The sequence below is a fragment of the Notolepis coatsorum genome (genome assembly GCF_963971535.1).
Source record: "Notolepis coatsorum genome assembly, chromosome: 12".
In the NCBI taxonomy this organism is placed as follows: domain Eukaryota; kingdom Metazoa; phylum Chordata; class Actinopteri; order Aulopiformes; family Paralepididae; genus Notolepis; species Notolepis coatsorum.
The window spans coordinates 119,823,091-119,844,318 of record NC_140176.1 but is presented as its reverse complement, the minus strand read 5'-3'; positions in this window follow the sequence as shown (position 1 = coordinate 119,844,318).

Here is a 21,228-nt window from a genome sequence, read left to right as displayed (position 1 = left end):
ACCCTCTATGTCCTGCAGTTGAGCCTTGGCCCTGGTCTTGTCCTCCTCATACTTATCGACCACCATTTTCTTCAGAACCTGTGAAGTCAAGAGTTTTATTTGTCACGGGATACAATCATACAGTGAAATGCGGGTGGTCATGCCCCGCAGAGATTGTGCAATAATACAAGTAATAAGATTAAAACCTAACGGGTATAATGTACATAAAGTTTACAAAATTATGGTAAAAGACATGCTAAGGTCCTGCGATAGTGCAATACAGTGTAAGCTACCTGTCTAGAAGGCAGAATGTATGTGGGATCAAGCTTTCCCACAAACTCTTTGAAGCCCTGATCATCCACGATGGAAAAAGGCTGGGAGTCTTTCACCACCATGTTGACAAGGGCCTCATCCAGCTCTTGCTTCCGGTCCACTAAGACAGACAAACAAATGAGAAAAAAATTTAAATAAGGCAAGGCATGATGAACGATACTATTATATCATATTGCATTTGTATAGTGTGTTTAATGAATGATAATGAGTTAATGTGTGTAATGTTTGTACAGTCAATAAAACCTACCTTGATCTGAGTCCTGCTGGTTCTCCTTCTCATGCTTGACTCTGAAGTGCCTCAGCATCAGGGGTGTAAAGTACTTGAGTAATTGTACTTCGTTACAATACTTAAGTACTGTTTTGGGGGATTTGTACTTTACTCGAGTATTATTAGGTTTGTATACTTTGTACTTTTACTCCATTACATTTCAGAGAAGCAAAACATACTTTTTACTCCTTACATTTAAAATGCAGACCTACAAAGTACAAAGTACAAATCTCACAGGTCCAACCATTTTAATTAGTATATTTTAATTGTTTATCTGGCCGAACTAACGTTAACGTTATTAATCCTGCGACCGCAGGTAAACAGCCAATCAAATCCCCATCAATGGAAAATGAACCCGCCCATACCCATGCTGATTGGTCCTTGTGCAACACTAGAAAGCGGGGATCTTTGATTAAATACCTGCTATCAGAAGAATAGACAGTCAGATCCGCATTATTAATATTGTGATATTATTCAGGGTACTCCAGTATTCTGTCTTTAATATTGTGATATTATTCAGGGTACTCCAGTATTCTGCTTTTAATATTGTGATATTATTCAGGATAATCCAGTATGCTGTGGTTAATATTGTGATATTATTCAGGATACACCATTCTGTTTTTAATATTGTCATATTATTCAGGATACTACAGTATATCAAGTCTTTAATATTGTGATATTATTCATGATGTGATGTGAATGCCGTCCATGTTAGTTTACCTTCAATGGAGAAGTGCATTAAATAATTGTAATGCAAAAAAAGTGTCCTCTGTTCTTTAATTTCAGCATTGTCTATCGCAGAACACATTCCATTGTGGGCAGAGTGTATGCTTGGTTTCATTCCAGCCTTGCCTAAACACCAGCTGATGATTTCACTAATTGGCTCACCTCTTCAACTAACTCACCTGGTGCAATGTATAGTTAAAATGAAAACTTGGCCCACGATAGAATGAGTTTGAGACCCCTGGTCTATCCCTTTAAAAAAAATGTACTTTTACTTTTTAGTACTTAAGTACATTTAAAAGTAGGACTTTTTTACTTTTACTCAAGTGTGTTTTTAGCCAGATACTTTGACTTTTACTTGAGTCAGATTTTGAGACAGTACCCATACTTTCACTTAAGTATAATTTCTGGGTACTTTTTACACCTGATGACGTATTGTTGTTATAGGCCAATTGGTGATGACACAGCAAGCACTTGACCTGTAGACAAATCAAATTGCATCCAAACTAATTATTTGATGGTCTCTACAAAGCATAATAAATAGGCTACACGACACATATCTAATCATAAATGCTACTCTTATTTGTACACTCTCAGAATTACACATTATTAAGGAGTACAATGCACACATACCTTACTAGGACTGATCAGATCAAAGTGTTCCCACATTTGAGAACGGCTAATTTTCTTAGCTGGCTCCATGATGATCAAAAAACAACTCTCAATAGCAACTCTCAAAAACAACTCTCAAAAACAACTACCACTCCTACTACAAAACCGCACAGATCGAGTGAAATGTTTTGGGCGTTTATGTAGAGTAGAATGCCGCGCAAACAAAGTCTCGCGTTACGAAACAGTCTCGCTGTGTCGAAACCAGTCACATGATTCCCTGAGCGAACGATACACTTTAAAGCAGGGTTTGCGGGAAATGTAGTTTCGAGTTTGACGCTTGTATCGGAGCATTGGTTTCATAGGGCCATTATTTTGTTTATAGAAAGTGTAATAGTTTTGTATTTTTTGTATTTAATTATGTTAAATATGGTTTTTGCCCGTTTTTCCCACTGGTGAACAAAATAACCAAGAGAATAAAAACCAACTACCGGGTGATGACAACCTGCCTCTGACTACAGTTTTTCCACTGCTTGGCCACATCCTCACAGGTAGCATGTAAATTGAAAATAGCAAAGGACAGAGCCTTGTGGGACCCCGCATTGCACTGGGAGGGTCTCAGATGTTAAATCATTATAGACCATGCAGTGTGTTCTATCAGTTAAATAAGATTTAAACCAAGCAAGTGCATGACCCCAAATGCCAACATGATTCTCAAGCCAACGTAGAAGAATAGAATGATCGATAGTATCAAAGGCTGCACTGAGATCAAGCAATAAGAGCACAGAAGTTAGGTTTGAGTCAAGAGAGCAGTAAGTAATTTGTGACTTTGGTAACCGCAGTTTTGGTCGAGTGTAAGGCTCTAAAGCCAGATTGAAAAGATTCATTAAGATTATTGTTTGATAGATGGTCAGTAAGTTGCGTTGCGACAATCCATTCTAATATTTTGGATAGGAACGGAATTGTAAAGGAATTGTAAAGGAACGGTCTGTAATTTTTTAAGATTAGAGGGTCGAGGTTCGGTTTTTTAAGTAGTGGTTTAATGACGGCTGATTTAAAGGCCAGGGGCACCACACCAGTAGACAGGGAGGTGTTGAAGATATTGAGTAGGGCAGGGCCTAGAGTTGGGAAGAGTTTTTTGATGAGAGTTGCTGGAAGAGGGTCAAACAGACAGGTTGAGGGTTTAGCCGCGCCAACCAATTTAGAGAGGGCACTAAGTGAGACGTTTTCAAGGCAGCATAGCGTATGGCTGGATTCAAAGTCAGGGGGAAAGCCCATCAGAGGTTGGGAGGGACTCTGATTGTTGAGTAAGCCAACAATTTCAAGAATTTAATGAATTTGTTAGCCGAGAACGCATGGTTTAGGGCATTTGGTTGTTTCTGAGTAAGTTTAGCAACTGTGTCAAACAGAAACTTTTAGTTGTTTTTGTTTTCATTAATGAGCCTGGAAAAATATGAGGTTTTGGCAAGTGAGAGTGCCTTTTTGTAGTTACGTAAACTATCATTCCAGGCAAGGCGGAATACTTCGAGTTTGGTCGAACGCCATTTATGTTCAAGTTTGCGACATGCCGGTGGCTAGGTGGTGCAGTGGGCAAGGCGCTCACCACCAATGCAGGAGACGCTGGGTTCGAGCCCAGCTCTCCGCATTGCTATCAGCTTGGCTGGTCGTTCATACTAATACAATTGGCAGTATTAGGGGGTGGGAAGCTGATGGGTGGGGATCGGACGTTGTGGACAGCGACTCCTACAGGTCGGTTGGTGCGCCTGCGCAGCAGAATCAGGAAGCGACGGGGGCGGCGTGCCCTCCCATGCAGACCCCCGACGCTGAGCGATCGCGCTGTGCAGGTGAAAAGATGCAACGGCTGCTTCCTCGAGTACCGGAGGGGACGCGTGATGTAAGGCTTCGTCCACATTGCAGCCGGCTTGTGGGAGGCATGGCCTAACAGCGTTCGAGACAGGGGAGGGTAGAATTGGACGATACGAAATTGGGATGGGAGAAAAATAGAAAAATGGGAGAAAAAGTTGATAAAAAAAAAAGTTTGCGACATGCCTTTTTGTTTTTGCGGAGCACGTTTAATTTTAGACTTAAGGGGAGCGACAATGTCGAGCGTGCTACAAAGTGCGGCATTAAGTTTGTCTGTAAAGAGATCAAGGGGGCCAGAGTAAGAGAGGAAGGGAGAGAGGGTGTCTGGTAGGCAGTTAACTAGAATTGGGACAGTTGAGGCGTTAATACGACGGCTCATGTAGGATTCTACACAGTCTGGGCGAGAAACCGTCAAATCAATTTGAAATCTTATGAGGTAGTGGTCTGAGAGAGCAGGAACATAGGGAGAAACGGTCAAATCTGACACAGTGAGACCGCAGGCTAGGACTAAGTCAAGGGTGTTCCCACCACTGGTCAACGATTTGAATGAGACCGACTGAGTCAATGATGTCGGTAAAAGCCTTATTTAGGGGATTTAGGGAGTTTTGTTGGAATGGATGTTAAAATCACCAACAATTAAAATGTTATCTGAGCGTGTAACAAGCTCAGAGATGAAAGTGGAAAACTCATCTAGGAAGAGGGTGTAAGGGCCTGGGGGGCGGTAAAGGACAGCCATTACAAAGGATGCAGTGGAGGTAGGAATCAGACCGCCACACTTTCTGTTGGGGGGAGAGGGACGCAACAGGAGCACCTCAAACGAGGAAAACTTACAGTTTGCGTCGGATGTAAAGTTGTGCTTAGAGTCGTAAATTAGAGCAACTCCGCCTCCTTTCTTGGAGGTGCGTGCGATATGGGAGCTACTAAAATTAGGGGGTGAAGCCTCGTTTAAGGGCAGAAAGTCATTAGGTTTAAGCCATGTCTCAGTGAGGCCCAATAAGTCGAGACTATGGTCTGTTATCAGTTCATTTACCAAAAGAGCTTTGGTTGGCAGAGAGCAAATGTTGATAAGGCCAACCTTCACGCACTCTGTATATTTAACAGCGCGATTTTCAGCCATGCGGGTAGGTTTAATCGCAATTAAGTTGGCATGGTTTATCGCACAAGGACGAGCTGGGTAAAGCGGAGCGTAACGAGATATTCTAGTTTTGATTGGATATACCGGGTTAAGGATAGAGATAGAAAGAGAGGAGTGGGGTGCCTGGTGGAGGAGGGACCCAGCATGGTTAGGAAAGGTATAGGGATTGGCAGGCTCCATCGGTTTAGCATGACTAGCAGGCTCGCTACGAGCCTGTACCCTGGCATGCTTGTGGGGTGGCTGTCAGCACAAAGTTCTATGTTTCCGGTCCAGTTCCCTACTCCCACTCACTGCGGATCTCAGAGCCATGTCCATACCCACGGAGAGCAGCCAGGCTCCATTCCAGTTGGGATGAAGGCCATCCCTAGCAAAGAGCTCCGAACGTCTCCAGAAAACATAGAAATTGTCTATATACGGAATCGTATTTAGGCAACAGTAACCCTTCAGCCAGATATGAAGTTCACGGATCCTGCTGTACTTGCCATCCCCATACCGAGGGGAGGGAAAGGGACCAGAGATAATACAGGCTTTCTTAAAATACTGGACTGTGGAGATCAGGGCCCTAAAGTCCTCCCTCAATATCTCAGACTGTTGATACTTAATGTCATTAGACCCGGAGTGGATGATGATGGATGATGCCTGAGGATGGTCCTTGATGAGTGAAGGGAGTGCTGCCTTGATGTCTGAGACCCTGGCTCCTGCGAGTGGAAAATAATATCTGCATTTCACTCCTAAATTAATCCATACAAATTGGATAAAATAATTGTAAAACATTAGCCTACAACCAAGGCTGTACAGTGCGACACAATGTCGTGGTGCTATGAAAGAATCTGTCGGCAATGAATGAACTTACTGCGATCGCCGATAGCCTGAGTGAAAAAAAGATTTGCGTGGAGTGAATCTGGGTCACGCTATATACTTGGTACTTGTAGTCTATCGTGCGATTAAAGACCATGTCCCTGTCTGCGTAGTCTATACATCCAACACCAAATCCCATAATTCCTAGCGAAACGAAACTGAATGTGGCCTCTTCCTTTCAATAATAATATGGGCTATTCAGGGTGTTAGGGACCAATTTTAAACATTGCTTCTGCTGGTACAATTGATATACAATGTTATAGAACAGACTCTAAGAAGCACAACACACTTTGTTTCGTGAAGATAGGCCCTACCATTGCAGAGATACAACACTTTTTGTGAACCAAGACGGGGTCAAAAAGGTTGCGCACCTCACTGCATATGTTAATGAGACACCTGTGTTCAGTAATGGCACCAAATGCACCTGTTTTACCACTACTTTTGACATACTTTCCTTAATAGCTTAATATAGGTTGGTCACATTGTAATGACATTTTCAGGGATGATAGACACTATAATGCTTGACATAATAATTTTTTTTTATCTGAAAAGATTATGCTAATCCAATGAATAATATGCAAATGTATGTGTAATTTATGCGAATATCATATTAAAAACTCTTTTAACCGCTCCATTTACCCCAATCACTTAAAATGGTTATAAGTAACATTGCTCCCTTTGTGCTGAACATGATTTGTAGTAATATGTGATGAATTCATAAATAATTGTGATTTTAATCCATACATGTTATGAAAATGATTTATATAATAGGCGAAACATAGTATTGTGAACTATGTGAACTGAGTTATGATAAGCCCATTTATATAAATCTATATATAATATACATATATAAATATACATATATATTGGGGATGTCCGATATTATCGGCCGATAAAAATAAAAAATTATAAAAAATAAAAATAATAAAAAATAAATAAAAAATAAAAATAAATCTTTACATTTATTTAACCTTTATTTACCCAGGTAAGCAAGTAAGAACAAATTCTTATTTTATATATTGTGAAAAGTATGCATAATGTTGTGTTTTGGGGGGGGGGGGGGGGGGGCCTGCATGTATCGGTTGATATCGGTATCGGAAATTAAGAGTTGGACAATATCGGTATATCGGTAAAAAAGCCAATATCGAACATCCCTAATATATATATAAATAATATACATATTACGTTACCATTGACAATTAGCAGGCTCGATGTCAGGTCAATGTAACATAATAAGGAGACGGTAGCCAAAGTAATCAACAAAGAATATTTAATTAATAATTACCATGGTTTTGAACAGCCCTTTGTTTGAAATGTTATGACTAAACCAGTCAAATGACAAATTTGATTCCAGACAGTCAAAATAAAATAGTCAAAGCAGTTTACTGTTGAGTAAAAAATAATAAGATTACAAATTCATAACACATAGAATGCATTTCATATTAATAATAAAACCAAGTTACTTAAAAATAATGAATGAGCTCCAAACTTAATTCATCATCTCATCTCTCATTTTTCAATTGTAAGGTCTCCAATTTGCAAGTCTTGTAGCAGTGGGAATTCCCATTCATCACCAACATCACAGGACCACCAAATCTGGAAAAAGGACATATGAAAATTCCATTAACTTTCATGATCTCATGCTGTTTTTTTTTGTTGTTTTTTAGTAATAATATAAGGTCAATATTATAATCAAACATCATTGGTATGCATTGCATAGTCAGGGATAAATAGTAGCAGATCATGATGTTAACAAAACATGACACACACACACACCACCCACACACACACTAGGGATGTAACTGTACACCGGTTTTGAGGTATACCACGATAGAAAGCAAAAATGGTTATCAGCCTTTCCTTATTATAACACCTTCAAAATAAACCTGGCTGGGAGCAACGGAAGACAGAAAGCATCATGAACAACAGTACTTAGCAAGACATTGAAATTAATACCGATCAGGCATGTCAATGTTTTTTTTTTTTTTTTACCAGTGCAGTGGTTTGGCCCAAATTAGAACAGTCTAAAAATGCATTAAACAGCTTTATTATGACATCATCAGGTTATTGGATGATCTGTCAGATATCTCACATCATCCCCCTCCTTCTCTACCCATTCTGCAATCTGTTAATAAAGTTTTCAATCTCTCCTCTCTTCCACACACACACACACACGGAGCAGAAGCAGAAGTGTTCATTACTTATTATTAGCACTAACAGCTTTGTTTGACAGTGATTAGTTTAGAACTTTAGGTAAAAGTCCGACTGAAGCAAGCTAACGTTACACACTCCACCGCAAGCTGCTGCCTGCCTGCTACGGCTTCTGTTTACTGCAGCGACTCCAGCGAGGCTGCAGTCACTCGTTTGCTTCCTGGTGTCACCACAAAATCCCGGAGCGCATCACGGGATTGGATCAACCAACAACAATTTATATATCAAAATGTAGCTTAGAACTTGACGTTTTTAGCTATCTATGTTGTGAATACATATCTGAAAAAAATCATAACATTGAAATAAAGTGATTCTTACCTTGTATTTCAGTCAATATTCATTGTCTGCTTTCTCAACACACTTGTGGATGTCGAGATGGGTCTTGGCAAGAACGATGCACTCCAATCCAGTAGTTTATCCATTGGTGCAGTTTGCTCTTGGAAGACATTTGACCACACCAGGTTTTGCAAACCGCACTAAAAAGTGAAATCCAGCCGGAATGCACGCTCTGCTGGTCGGTCACTGTTTTAATGATCTCATAACTTATTATTAAAACGGACATTGATCAAATAATACAGAACTTTAAAACAAAACACATACACGTATATTTTAATGTTGAAATGTAAAATGTATTGTCATATATTTGGAACAGAGAGTGGGTTTTATATTTGTACCTCTGTGTTATTTTGTATAATTCTTCCTACACACTCTAGCACTTGACCTAACACCTATTGCATCGCCAAAGAAGCATTTCCTTTAAATAAATTTAAGCCTCTAATTTTGCTCTGCAAGAACAACGGAGTGGATATCAGTCCATCTTATGACAACCACGTCCGATGTGGAGAGATGATAAGATGATGATGATGATTGACGTGATGATGTGATGATTGATTGACGGGGACACGGACACTTCTAACGTTCAGGTTCAGCCATGCATTAGGTGAGTAGTAGCCCACTATTAGGACGTGAAATACTGTCTACTTAAATCTCCCTCCGGGGATCAATAAAGTATCAACCTATCTATCTATCTAATAATGAGACAATATGCAAATAAGATAATACTAATAATTGTCACGTCACGGTTCCCTGTATATGAAATGAAAGTGGCTTGCAACTTTACTGCTGGTAAAATCACTGTTTATTTCTCGTTTTGCATAGTATTACATTCCACTTCTATAAACAATCAAAGTCCTACCGTAAGAGCCTCATACGGGTCAATTAAACCTTTTTGATTAGTCTTTCGTTCGAGCTAAGTTGGACTGAACATTTCACTGTCAAAAGCGCAAATGTAAATATGGTTGCGTCGCAACACAGGTTTCAAAATATATATATACATAAACATTCATTGGCATAGATCTCTATAAATGGCCCAACACATTGATCACTTTAGGCACACACTGAAACCAGTAACATCACAAATATGAAGCAGGTAATTACCCATAAAAATAAACCTTTCATGGGGTTATTTACAATAATAATAATTAATTTGATTTCTAAAGCACTTTTCATTGTGAAACAAATGTATGCAGAGTTTTTTGTCCTCCTGATTAATGCAATGGTCTGTATGTTGTGGTGATCTCATTCAAGTAGCACTACACAAGCGCGTGCGCGCACACACACACAGTTTGTTGTTTTTGTTCTATTAGTGATTTACACACTTTCTCAGTTGGTTCATTATAAAAGATACAAACTGGAAAAACAAACGCACTTAAATGTTAAATAAAAGGACCACAGTAATGAGGCAGGGGGAACATATTTTTTTAATAATGGTAAAATTGTTATTAAAAAATGTGACCCTAAAAAATATTCTTTGCCCCTAAATTTCTTAGGGGCAAGTGTGCCCCTAGTGAAAAAGCTTAGCGTACAGCCCTGTAAGACGAGAGTCCCAGGTTCGCCTCTTACGCCTCGACTGCACTTTAGACCAGGCCTGGGGGGGGGGGGGGTGAGTAGGAGTGGAGCTGGAGAGCTTGGGCTTGGCTCCCTGCTTCCTGTATAGGCTCTCCCTAGAAGATACACCCAAACTGGGGGCGGGAGGTGCTTCTCTCAGGTCAGCCGACAGGATGGTCTCCCGATGTCTCTGCTCCTCCAGATGGATGGTGGTGAGGAGGGAGACCCGCTCCAGCAAATCCTCCAACTGCTTGGCGATCTGGCAACAGCAAGTAGTGGAACACTCCAGTGGGGGACTGGTGTCTGATGTCATCCTGGAGCTGTAGGCTCAGGTAGAGCAGGCTGGAGGCTAAGTGGAGCTGGATGCCCAGTGGAATAAACTGAAGGCCCAGGTAGAGCAGCCTGCAGGCCTAGTGGAGCTGGAGGTCCTCAGGTGGAGATGGAGGCCCAGTAGAGCTGGAGGCCTCTCCCAGGAAATCACTGCGGGGACAGAGAAAAAAATCGAATCTGCCAGTATACAAGTGGTGGATAGATGACAGGTAGCAGGCAGGCTGTTAGCTGGTGTGATGTTTATAGAGCAGTGGTTCTCAAACTTTTTACACCAAGTACCACCTGAGAACGTAGCTGGCTCTCCAAGTACCACCATATGACCGGTGTTAAAATACAGTCTATTCAGCTATGCACAGTTCACGCAGGAGGCAAATGTATTCCTAATACCATTATTTATTGTTAACTTTAGTCAGACACAGCCACAATGTACAAAGGGATAGCACTAGAACTAGCAAACTCTTCCACACAACTCATACAATGCAAGGGGCATTAAGAACATAATAACTAACATTCTCACATAGCAAGTGAGAAAATTAAGAACAACTGTATTTCAGCAAATGTACTTAATTCTCTCTCTCTCTCTCTCTCTCTCTCTCTCTCTCTCTCTCTCTCTCTCTCACACAGCAAGCAATTGTCCTTCATTCTCTCACACTCTCACACACACACAATTATTTTGTTACAAAAACTTAATTTCCTGCATTCTGGTGCAGGCATTTTTTAATGTTTACCCTTTAAATGCCAGTGTTTGTGATGGGCATCACAAATTATTGTAAAAAATAAAAGAAAACACATATTCAATACATTTTTGAATTTTTACCCTTTAAATGCCAGTTTGTGTGATGGCATCACAAATGATTGTTAAAAAAAAACACACAAAATAAAATATAAAAATAAAATAAAATATTTTCAATATATCAAATGCAAAGTAAGTTTTTCTGGGGGGGATTATTACAGGCTAGGCATGTGTCAATGATTAGCCACAACACAGATTTTGATGGATTTTTTGTAATGTCAGATTTAACACCAACTCTTTTCAGAAAAGTGGGAGTATTTCATTTTTTATCTGACATTACAAAAAATATAAAAAAAATAAATGGTTATGATCAGGGCTGAAGTTGAATTAAAGATTTATGACTGTTTAGACTGCATTACTCTCTGTCACAGTGATCTCCTGGTTGTTCCCCACTTAGGTTATCTAACTAGGTGTACTGTGACAGGCCTATGTCGTGGCTGGTGAAGGCGTTAGTGATGCTATACTGCTTCTCGGGCTGCCCGACCGCTGCTATCGTGAAGGAGACATTTTCACCCTTTATGGTCTTCAGGTCTCTTCTAATGGTACGGATTGTCATTGTTTCTTCGCTCCCCCGCAGACCCAGCCGGGCTGCGGCGGATGCGAGGAGAGTCTTTTCTGACCCATCGTCTAGGACGGCGTAAGTGTCCATGACCTTGTCCTCGTAGCTTAATATCACTCGGACCACCTTCAAGAGCACTCGGGAGCTCCCGCTCTTCGCAGGGTCTATGTACATGACGTTCACTCTCGAGCTGCTTGGGGGTACGGGTTTCTTCTTGTTGCTGTCGTGTAGGACCTCCAAGTGGGCGCCGTCGCACTTGCTGCATTTCTTCTTTAAACGGCACTCAGCTGCCATATGGCTGCGCGCGCAGCGGAAGCAGCGGCGGTTGGTTTTGATCCACTGACTCACCTCGTCAGCGGTCAGCTTCTTGAAAGTGTCACATTGAGACAGCCAATGTTCCTTTTCACAGTACTGGCATACAATCTTCCACTTCCCCTTGGTCGGGGGGGGTGCTGTGGTTCTTGTGCTGCGGCACTGACTCGGCATGGTGCATAACGGTCACTGACCGGCGGTTATCGTTGGACCTCCGAGGTCCATCTCTTGGGCTAGATCCACTCCACACGAATGTGTCCAGTCGTAGGCTGCTAACTTCCCTTGCGAGGAAAGCGGCCAGGTCTAGGAGGGATGGCTCGGGGCCGTCGGGATCACGGTGGTCTCTCTGCCGCCGAAAACGCTCTTGGCGGGCTGGAGGGAGCTTCTCCAGTATTCGCTCCACATTAGAATTTGCATACAGTTCATATCTCCCCTTCTCCTTTTGGGACCCCAGCATCCCTACTAGGGATTGTACATTGATAGAGAGGTCATCCAGTGCTCTATTGTCTTTGGCTGGGGGGAGGCGGTCGATATCCCGTATTTCTTGGATCACGTAATCCCATATGCGTCCATTACGCTGGTCGAGGGCCACTAGAGCCGCGGAGTATGGGGTGCTTGAGTTGGAATATGCCAGCGCTATGTTATGCGCTCTGGGTCTGGGAACGTCGGTGTGCCAAGGTACGATGCCATGGATGGCTGGCACATTGGTGAGCGTAGGGGAAGAGGCCTCCTGGGCGAGTCTCCCCGTACGTGTGGTCGTGGGTTAGTACTTGGTGGGTACCAGAGGCCGGGTCCCCAGGTGCTGTTCCTCGGTGCTGACTGTACGTCAAACTTACCCGTGAGTTGAGTCGGGGGTTCGTAGTGCAGTGACTCGGGGCTGAAGTCGGGGCTGTACTGGGCCTCCTGGTCCAGAGTACGTTGCTGCTGGTGGGCTTGACATTCCTCCTCTTCCTCTTCCTCTTCTAGGTCCTGGAGTCTTCTAGTCAGTCTCTCGGCGACGTAGGCCGGTTCTTCCCGGTGGCTGGGTCTCGTATGGACCGGTCGGGGAGGGGGGTCGGAGACGTAGACAGGTTCCTCCTGTTGGCCGGGTCCCGGGTCGCTTTGTCGGGTAGGGGAAGGTGCCCTAGACCCTTGTCGTGATGATCTCCGGGAGCTCCGTGCGGAGAGAGGGGGTGTCGCCCTGGCAATCAATTGTTCCATCATCTGCGCCTGCAGCCGGTCGCGCTCTGCTTCGCGCTGGGCATTGGCGGCGTCGCGCTGTGCATTGGCGCGGTCTCGTTCGATGTTCTCTTCCGTCTGAAGGCGCCTCTCCTCCAGTCTTATGCGGTCGTCCTCACTCCTTTGCTGCGCTTGGAAGCGCTCTCGTTCAGTTGCAGAGTGTTCGCGCTCACTAAGGGCTTGCGCTTGGAGTTGCGCGTGAAGGCGCTCACGTTCCGCTGCAGAGTGTTCGCGCTCGCTTAATTGTTGCGCCTGGAGGCGCTCTCGTTGTTTGCGCTCGCTCATCTGTTGAGCCTGGAGGCGCTCTCGTTCCACGGCAGAGTGTTCGCGCTCACTAAGGGCTTGCGCTTGGAATTGCGCGTGGAGGCGCTCTCTTTCCGTGGCGGAGTGTTCGCGCTCACTAAGCGTCTTTGCTTGAAGCCGGTCGCGTTCGGTGGAGGCCGTCAGTGTGGCGATCAAGGCTTGCGCCAGTATCTGGTCCGCCTCGCTGGGGGATGACACTGATGGAGGTGATCGGGTGCTGACAGGGCTTGTTGGAGATCTGTTCTCCTGGCGCGCTCCGAGGTCTATCTCCTGGGCGCAGTTCTCTTCTCTTGGTTGTGTGTCGGGTTCTATCCCTGGAGCGCTTTCTTTATCCTGGAGCGCTCCGGGGTCTATCCCGGTGACGCTGTCTGGAGGTATAGTCATGTCATGTCCCACCTGGTCCCCCCCCGTGAGCTGAGTCAGTTTCGTTTGAACCCACTGGGGTCTCTACTGGCAGGGTCGCCAAGTCGATAGGATTGGACATGCTTAGACTATCCGCTTTATCCGTAGTTAACGTCTGTTTAGATAAGCTAGGGGGTAGAACGAAAGCGAATTCCTCCAGATATGGAGGTGGCTGACGTTTGCGCTGCGGGCGTTCTAGCTTAGGAGAGCCGCTTGGGGAGTGTTCACCGCTGGCCATGTTCAATATTAATATTATATTAAATATTACACTGATACCCTCCGGCTCGAAGGACCAATTGTCAGGGTTACAAAACCCTGACTGTATTAAAGATTGTGATAGATTAAACCACTGCTAGTTATGTACTTTAATTACTGGCCAAACAGTACATCAAATATAGATGGTGAACACCCACAAGAACACGGCATTGACACAGAAATACTATTGGAGGGTAATTTATTATTATTAGGCAACGTTAGGTTACAGAATGAGAATTAGGGTCGCGCTTGTATGGCGAAGAATATACGTAAAGTCAGTCAAGAGCATAAGTCACTAAGAATAGCAGGAATCCTACGATGGGTCTAAGCTGACGCCACCTGTTGTATAGTAGCAATTATATAGGGCAACACCGGTACCAACTGGAGACAATGGGTTCCCTCCGGGGTGTAAGGCCTGGAGGGTAGAGGAATGTTCGGGTACTCCGTCTGAGTCAACGAGGAATAAAGAGACTCCAGGTACAGGAGTCGGTGCTTGTACTCCCTTGATCAGCAGACAAAAGCAATAGTTGTAATCCAAGATGCTCGACAGCATTGACGACAGCTAGCCAGCCCCGTCCACGAGGCAGGCCCGAGTGGTAATCCTCACGAGGTTAAATCCCAAACGATAGTGGAAATCAACGGTGCTCTGCTCCGGTAGTCACGTCCCAAATCAATATAATCCAACCAGGAATGGTTCTGCAATCGCCGGCGCCGATTCTCCTGTGTACATGTCCAACGGTTCTCGCCTAGGACTCCTCGGGTGTGGGCGACGTATTTAGGCCACACAGCCTGGATAAGTGCACTAGCTAAAGACACGACGAACCGATGGGTAATGCTACACACGGAAGAACTGTGGCCGCACGATATACAATAAATTATCGTCTATTGACTTCACATTAGATTAAGTCGAACTCAACGTTACTTCATTAAACTCTGACACTTTAACATTCTATTCGCACGCGGTTCTCAATGCTCTATTTAGACGCAAGGTTGCTCACTTCACTGCACGTTGACTCGTGGTGAAGGTGGGTAAGGTTTAGGTAAGGTACTGCTGTTTACACCTGCGCCGTATTTATACTTAAGTGAATATCTAGTCCCAACCTCAGTCCTTGTCTCGTATTACTACGCTGACTCTGGGCATGTTCTGACATGCCTGCAGTTGTCTTTGAACTTGCCGTTGGGGGCTTGCGCGTTGGCGCCTGGGGGCGCTGTCCAATAGGAGAGCGAATATTACTCTGGTCTGTACGCAGGTAAAGGGATATTCCGTGTATATATATAAATAATATACAAAGTATATCAAACGATACATATATCTATTCAGTTTAATCTGGCCCTTCACAACACCCAGCATGTGTCTTTTCAGAACCCCTTTATCACTGAACCATTTCCACAAACTTAGACTTCAGGGTTTATCTGCTGTATGAGTTCTCATGTGTCTCTTCAAACTTCCTTTCTCACTGAACCCTTTTCCACAAACTGAACAACTAAATGGTTTCTCTCCTGTATGAGTTATCATGTGTCTCTTCAAACCTCCTTTCTCACTGAATCCTTTTCCACAAACTGAACAACTAAATGGTTTCTCTCCTGTATGAGTTCTCATGTGGATCTTCACCGTCATTTTCTGACTGAATCCTTTTCCACAAACTGAACAACTAAATGGTTTCTCTCCTGTATGAGTCTTCATGTGTTTCTCCAAATCAGATTTCTGTGAAAACCCTTTTCCACAAACTGAACAACTAAATGGTTTCTCTCCTGTATGAATTGTCATGTGGATCTTCAAATGTCCTTTCTGACTGAACCCTTTTCCACAAACTGAACAACTAAAGGGTTTCTCTCCTGTATGATTTGTCATGTGCATCTTCAAACTTCCTTTCTCACTGAACCCTTTTCCACAAACTGAACAACTAAATGGTTTCTCTCCTGTATGAGTTCTCATGTGGATCTTCAAATGTCCTTTCTGACTGAACCCTTTTCCACAAACTGAACAACTAAAGGGTTTATCTCCTGTATGATTTGTCATGTGCATCTTCAAACTTCCTTTCTCACTGAACCCTTTTCCACAAACTGAACAATTAAATGGTTTCTCTCCTGTATGAGTTGTCATGTGTCTCTTCAAATCTCCTTTCCGTGAAAACCCTTTTCCACAAACTGAACAAATAAATAGTTTCTCTCCTGTATGAGACAAACTTAATGTTTTTTGTTTCTTGTTTGATATTAGTATCTTTAAACCTGACTGAGGTTCCCCACTCTCATTCCAATCATCACTGTCATCAGTCTCAGAACAGTCTGAAGAGCGAAGCTGGACATCTCTAGTTGGTTCTAAATCACCAGCTGGATCTAAGTTACTGGCTGGTTCTGATACTCCACAGTCCTCCCCATCAGGTTCTGTTTTCATCTGTCCAGTTGAGGTGCTGGGTAAAGAGTAAGCTTCTCTGTTTTTCTCCCTCTGGGTTTGAAGAGGCTGGAAGGACAGAGAGTTCTCTTGGCCATCTTCACATTTCACTGGGTCTACTGTGATCTTGGAGAGATCAGCTTCTTCCAGCCCTTGATGTAGTTCATCTTTAATCTGTAGGAGCTCTGGGTCCTGGGTTTGGCTGAGCAGTGAGGACAGAGTATTCTCTCCATCATGTTCATATTTCACAGGGTGTAAGGTCATCTTGGAGCCATCAGCCTGCTCTAGATCTTGAAATAGTTCCTCCTGTTCCACTTTAATCTGTAGGAGCTCTGGGTCCTGGGTTTGGTTAAACCATGAGGACTGAGGTTTCTCTTCATCATGTTCACTCTTCACAGGGACAGGATTGTATGTGAACTTCATGATATCAGCCTCCTCCAGACATTGAAGCTGCTCTCCCTCCTGACTGCTCCAGAGTTCCTCGTGTTCCTCTTTCATCTGTAGGGGCTCTGGGTCCTCCTGGCTCAGACTGGGGCTCCTCTCCTGCTGCTCAGGGGGAACCTCCTCTTCACAGACAGAGAGCTGTGGGGGGTCTGGAGGGAGGAATAATAATAATATGAATAACAAACATTAAGATGCAGTAGTAGTGTTGTCAAAAATATAGATTTTTCAATACATATCGATTCTGAATATTTAAAAGTTTCAATACTAATTTCCCGCACTATCGATACCAGCTGGCTTTCTCACCGTCATCTCTCCTACAGCAAGTTGCTGACACACAGGCACACACGCTGCTGCAGTGCACACATTGCCCCTCCCCCTCCCCCTCACAGACCGTCTCGTCAACAAATCCTCTCATTCGCTCCAAGTGCAGAACCTCCGGCAACTTGTCGTTACAGCTCCTCTTTCAACATCACTGAAGCATTAAAGAAAATGGCCCAGTAAACGCTTAACTTTAGTTTAATACACGAGGCGTTGTCTAACATTATCTAGCTGGCTATCATATATAGCTCATAATATCAACGGCTGATAACATCATTGAAGTTCGTTTTTGCAGCTGTTGGCTAGCGTTGAGTTAAATGTAAGGTGCAAGAATTGAGTTCTGTATTAATTGAGAATGATTGACATGTTATGGCCTTATCTGAGACACATTTGGATACATTTATAGAGGATACGGAGGTTTGATTGATTGATTGAAAACTTTAATTAACAGATTGCAGAATGGGTACAGTACAGTACAGCTCAATACACACAATTGTTAAGGGGATGCAGACCAGAGAAAGACTTTCATCTTGGTTACATCAGGGTCCCCCATTTTCAATTCATCATGACATACACAACACACAACATACAGATATACAGATATAATAATCTAATCTAATCATGAGTTATGACATACGTGACATACAGATATACAGTACTGTTACATTACAATATATAAATATACAGTACTGTTAAACAGATCCTAACACTAAATATATACATAATACATGGGGAGGGAAATGTACATTAGGAGGGGGTGGGTGGGTGGGAGGGGGATTCAGATATTTACGGGGGCCAGTTTCGAATTGCAGCCTCCCGTAGGTGGTCTTTGAGAGCGGTTTTGAAGGTGGGTAGTGATTCAAAAAAAATTACGGCTGTGGGTAGGGCGTTGCACATTGATGTGGCATAATTGCGGAACGTGTTTAGTCCCTTCTTTGAGCCGAATCTGGGTTGGACATGATTTGTGGAGCTCCCTCTGGTGTTGTGGTCGTGGTATTTACAAGTCTGGCCAGTTTGTTTTGTGATGTTCGTAATCTTGTTTTTAGTGCCTTTGAGGTGCTTTGGTACCATAAGGTGCAGGCATAGTTGTTAGGGCTGACCTTTGAATTTCTTTTTGGCATTTTTTTTAATGTTGTGGGACTTGTACAGCACTTTGTTCAACTTTGTCAGTGCTGTAAAGTTTAAACCTTTTTAAATCTTGACAAACGAAACACTTTGATTTCATGAAATATTGTAAGCCGTCATTTGAGGCTTTATAAAAGCAGCCAGGGAGCGAAATTAACTTTTTGACTCACCGGCCAGTGGCGGGTAGATGGGAAGAATCTACCCGCCAAGCATATTTCTTACCTGCCAAAATTTCTTTGATAAAAAAAAATATATATATATTTTATATAATTTTTTTTTTTAAATAAAATATATATTATATAATCATACTTGTAGTTGTATTATCTGCGAGACATCGCCACCACGCAATAAGTCAAAATGCTCGCTATCTGCAAACAGCTCCACTGTCTGTGTGTATACTTGAGTAGCCTCCAGCTCCAGCAAGGATTCTCCGGCCCTGCAGCTAGACCCTATATTCAGCTAGACCCTACATTCAGCATGCAAGGATTTCGGGCAATGCAGCTGGACCCTATTGGTATAACGTTACGGTTCTTTTGTCAAATCACATTCAACATGCCCTCAGCTAGAATACGCATTCAATCAATGTTATAAGACATTGATATCAGGAGCTATCTGTAGCTACTGCTAGCCCGGTAGATAACGTTAAGACAATTTAGTTTACTGGGACAGATATATCTAACGTGAGCTAGTAGCTAACGAGGGAACGGAGGTATTATGCACTCGAGTCGACTATTGCTGGAGAATTTGTTGATATCAGCAGCTATCAGTAGCTAGCCAGCTAGATACCGTTAGACAATGCCTCGTCATGTATTAAACTAAAAGTGAATAGTTGACTGGGTCATTGTTTAAACAGTAACGGTAGCTCATGGAGGTCCGCTCTTCTAGACTAGAGCAGACTGCCCGCATATCGCAATGGTGGCGTTTCAGGAAGTAAACAAGCCAAATGAGAGCTTCCGATTGGTCATTTGCTTTCTTTCTCATGAAACCAGTCACGTCACTCTACTGTGATTGGACCGTTGACTTGAGTGCAATGTGGGACTTGTAGTTTTTTAACGATCTCGCGGCGGAGAAAAAAGAAAGACGAGAGGCTATAATCTGTACTCGCACAATCAAAATAAGAGTATCGTTATGAACTACACGTCTACACGCCACACGGCGGGCAGCCCTCTAAGTGTCAAGCGCCAAAGGTAAAAACTGAGCGCCCCTGGCGGGCGGCGGGCTTTAGTTTCGGTCCCTGAAAGCAGCACAATGAACACAAATCTGTCAGTGCCGAGTCCGACCTCATCGTAAACAAACAGCATTGCTTGTTGTAGTTTTTATTTTTTTACAAGTATTTTTATTGCATATTACTTTAGTTACATTCCATAATGATGCACACATGCAATCTTATTTTTTTTCTTGTTCAAAAACAATTGTACAGCGGCATATACCAAAGGTAGATTAAAAATAAAAGTAAACATTCTTTCTGTCCTTTGGCGGATCTATACATACATATAAACAGGATAGTTAAATAAGCTAGATTCTTGCTGGAAAATAAAAAAAGAGACAACAAAAAAGAAATCAGAGCATTAGAAAAAGGCCAAAAGCCAAGACACAACAGAGAATATACCTTCAGACATTACTGTAATATGAGTAACATTTTGAACTTATATATCATCTTCATCCTCCCTCAGACCCTTTAAGTAGTCTAACACCGGTCCCCATGTGGTATCAAACACCTTTCTCCGTCCTGTATTTTTAAATCTAAGCCTCTCACCCAGGGGCGTATCTAGACCCAGCACTTCAGTAGGGCACAGAAGGGCACCAACAACTACGAAGCGGGAGCGCGTAGCGCGACCGCAAAAAAAATTTGGCCGGTTTTGGCCGGTTTGTGGGCGAAAATGGGTGGATTTTGTAACTATTTTTTTTTAACTTTATTTCGGTTTTAGGGTTAGGTTAGGGTTATGTTATTTAATTATTTTGGGGAGCCAGCCCCCCAAACTCCTGAAATGCATAGAAATCTATGAAATAAATAAAACAATCTGAAATTTTTATTAAAAAGAGCTAGCCACCCAAACCCCTAAAATACATAGAAATCTATGCATTTTGGAACAGTTACTATATATATAGTCAATAAAGCATTTAGTCATACTTAAAGTTTAAAGTGCTTTACTTGCATTGAACATTGCATTGAACATTGAACATTGAGGAGACATCATTAGAAAGCACAATGTATGTTTCCATAGTTACGCAGATGACACACAATTGTACATCTCCGCTGAACCAAATGATCACACAGCTATAAACTCCATTTCCGCCTGTCTCTTAGCAATAAACAAATGGATGACGAACAACTTCCTAAAATTAAATGAGGGCAAAACTGAAATCCTACTAGTCGGTCCTATAACAAAAAGAGAAATGTTACAGAGCAATATGGGGCAACTTACTCCTTGGATCAAACCCGAAGTTACAAGTAAGTAACCTACACTGGCTTCTGGTAACATTTAGAATTGATTTCAAGGTCCTCCTCCTTATATACAAAGTATAAACATTGTGATCATCTACTACTGGTCTATTGAAGGTTCCAAGCCACAGTCTAAAGAAAATCAGGGATGCAGCCTTTGCTAACTATGCACCAAAGTTATGGAACACACTACCTATGGACATTAGGGAAGCTAGATCTCTTAATATTTTCAGAAATAAGCTAAAAACGTACCTCTTCACCATAGCCTTCTAATACACCCCGCTGTTGATTGTACTGTAGCACTATTTTACTCTGGCCATTCTATTGCATAATTTTACTATCTATTCTACTATTCTATTATTGCACTGTATTATTGGTGTGCAAACCAGTCAACTTACAAAAAAGAGCCTGTTGGAGGATTTCAACAAGATAAATGCAGTGCAAAATATTTCACTATAATATTTCAAA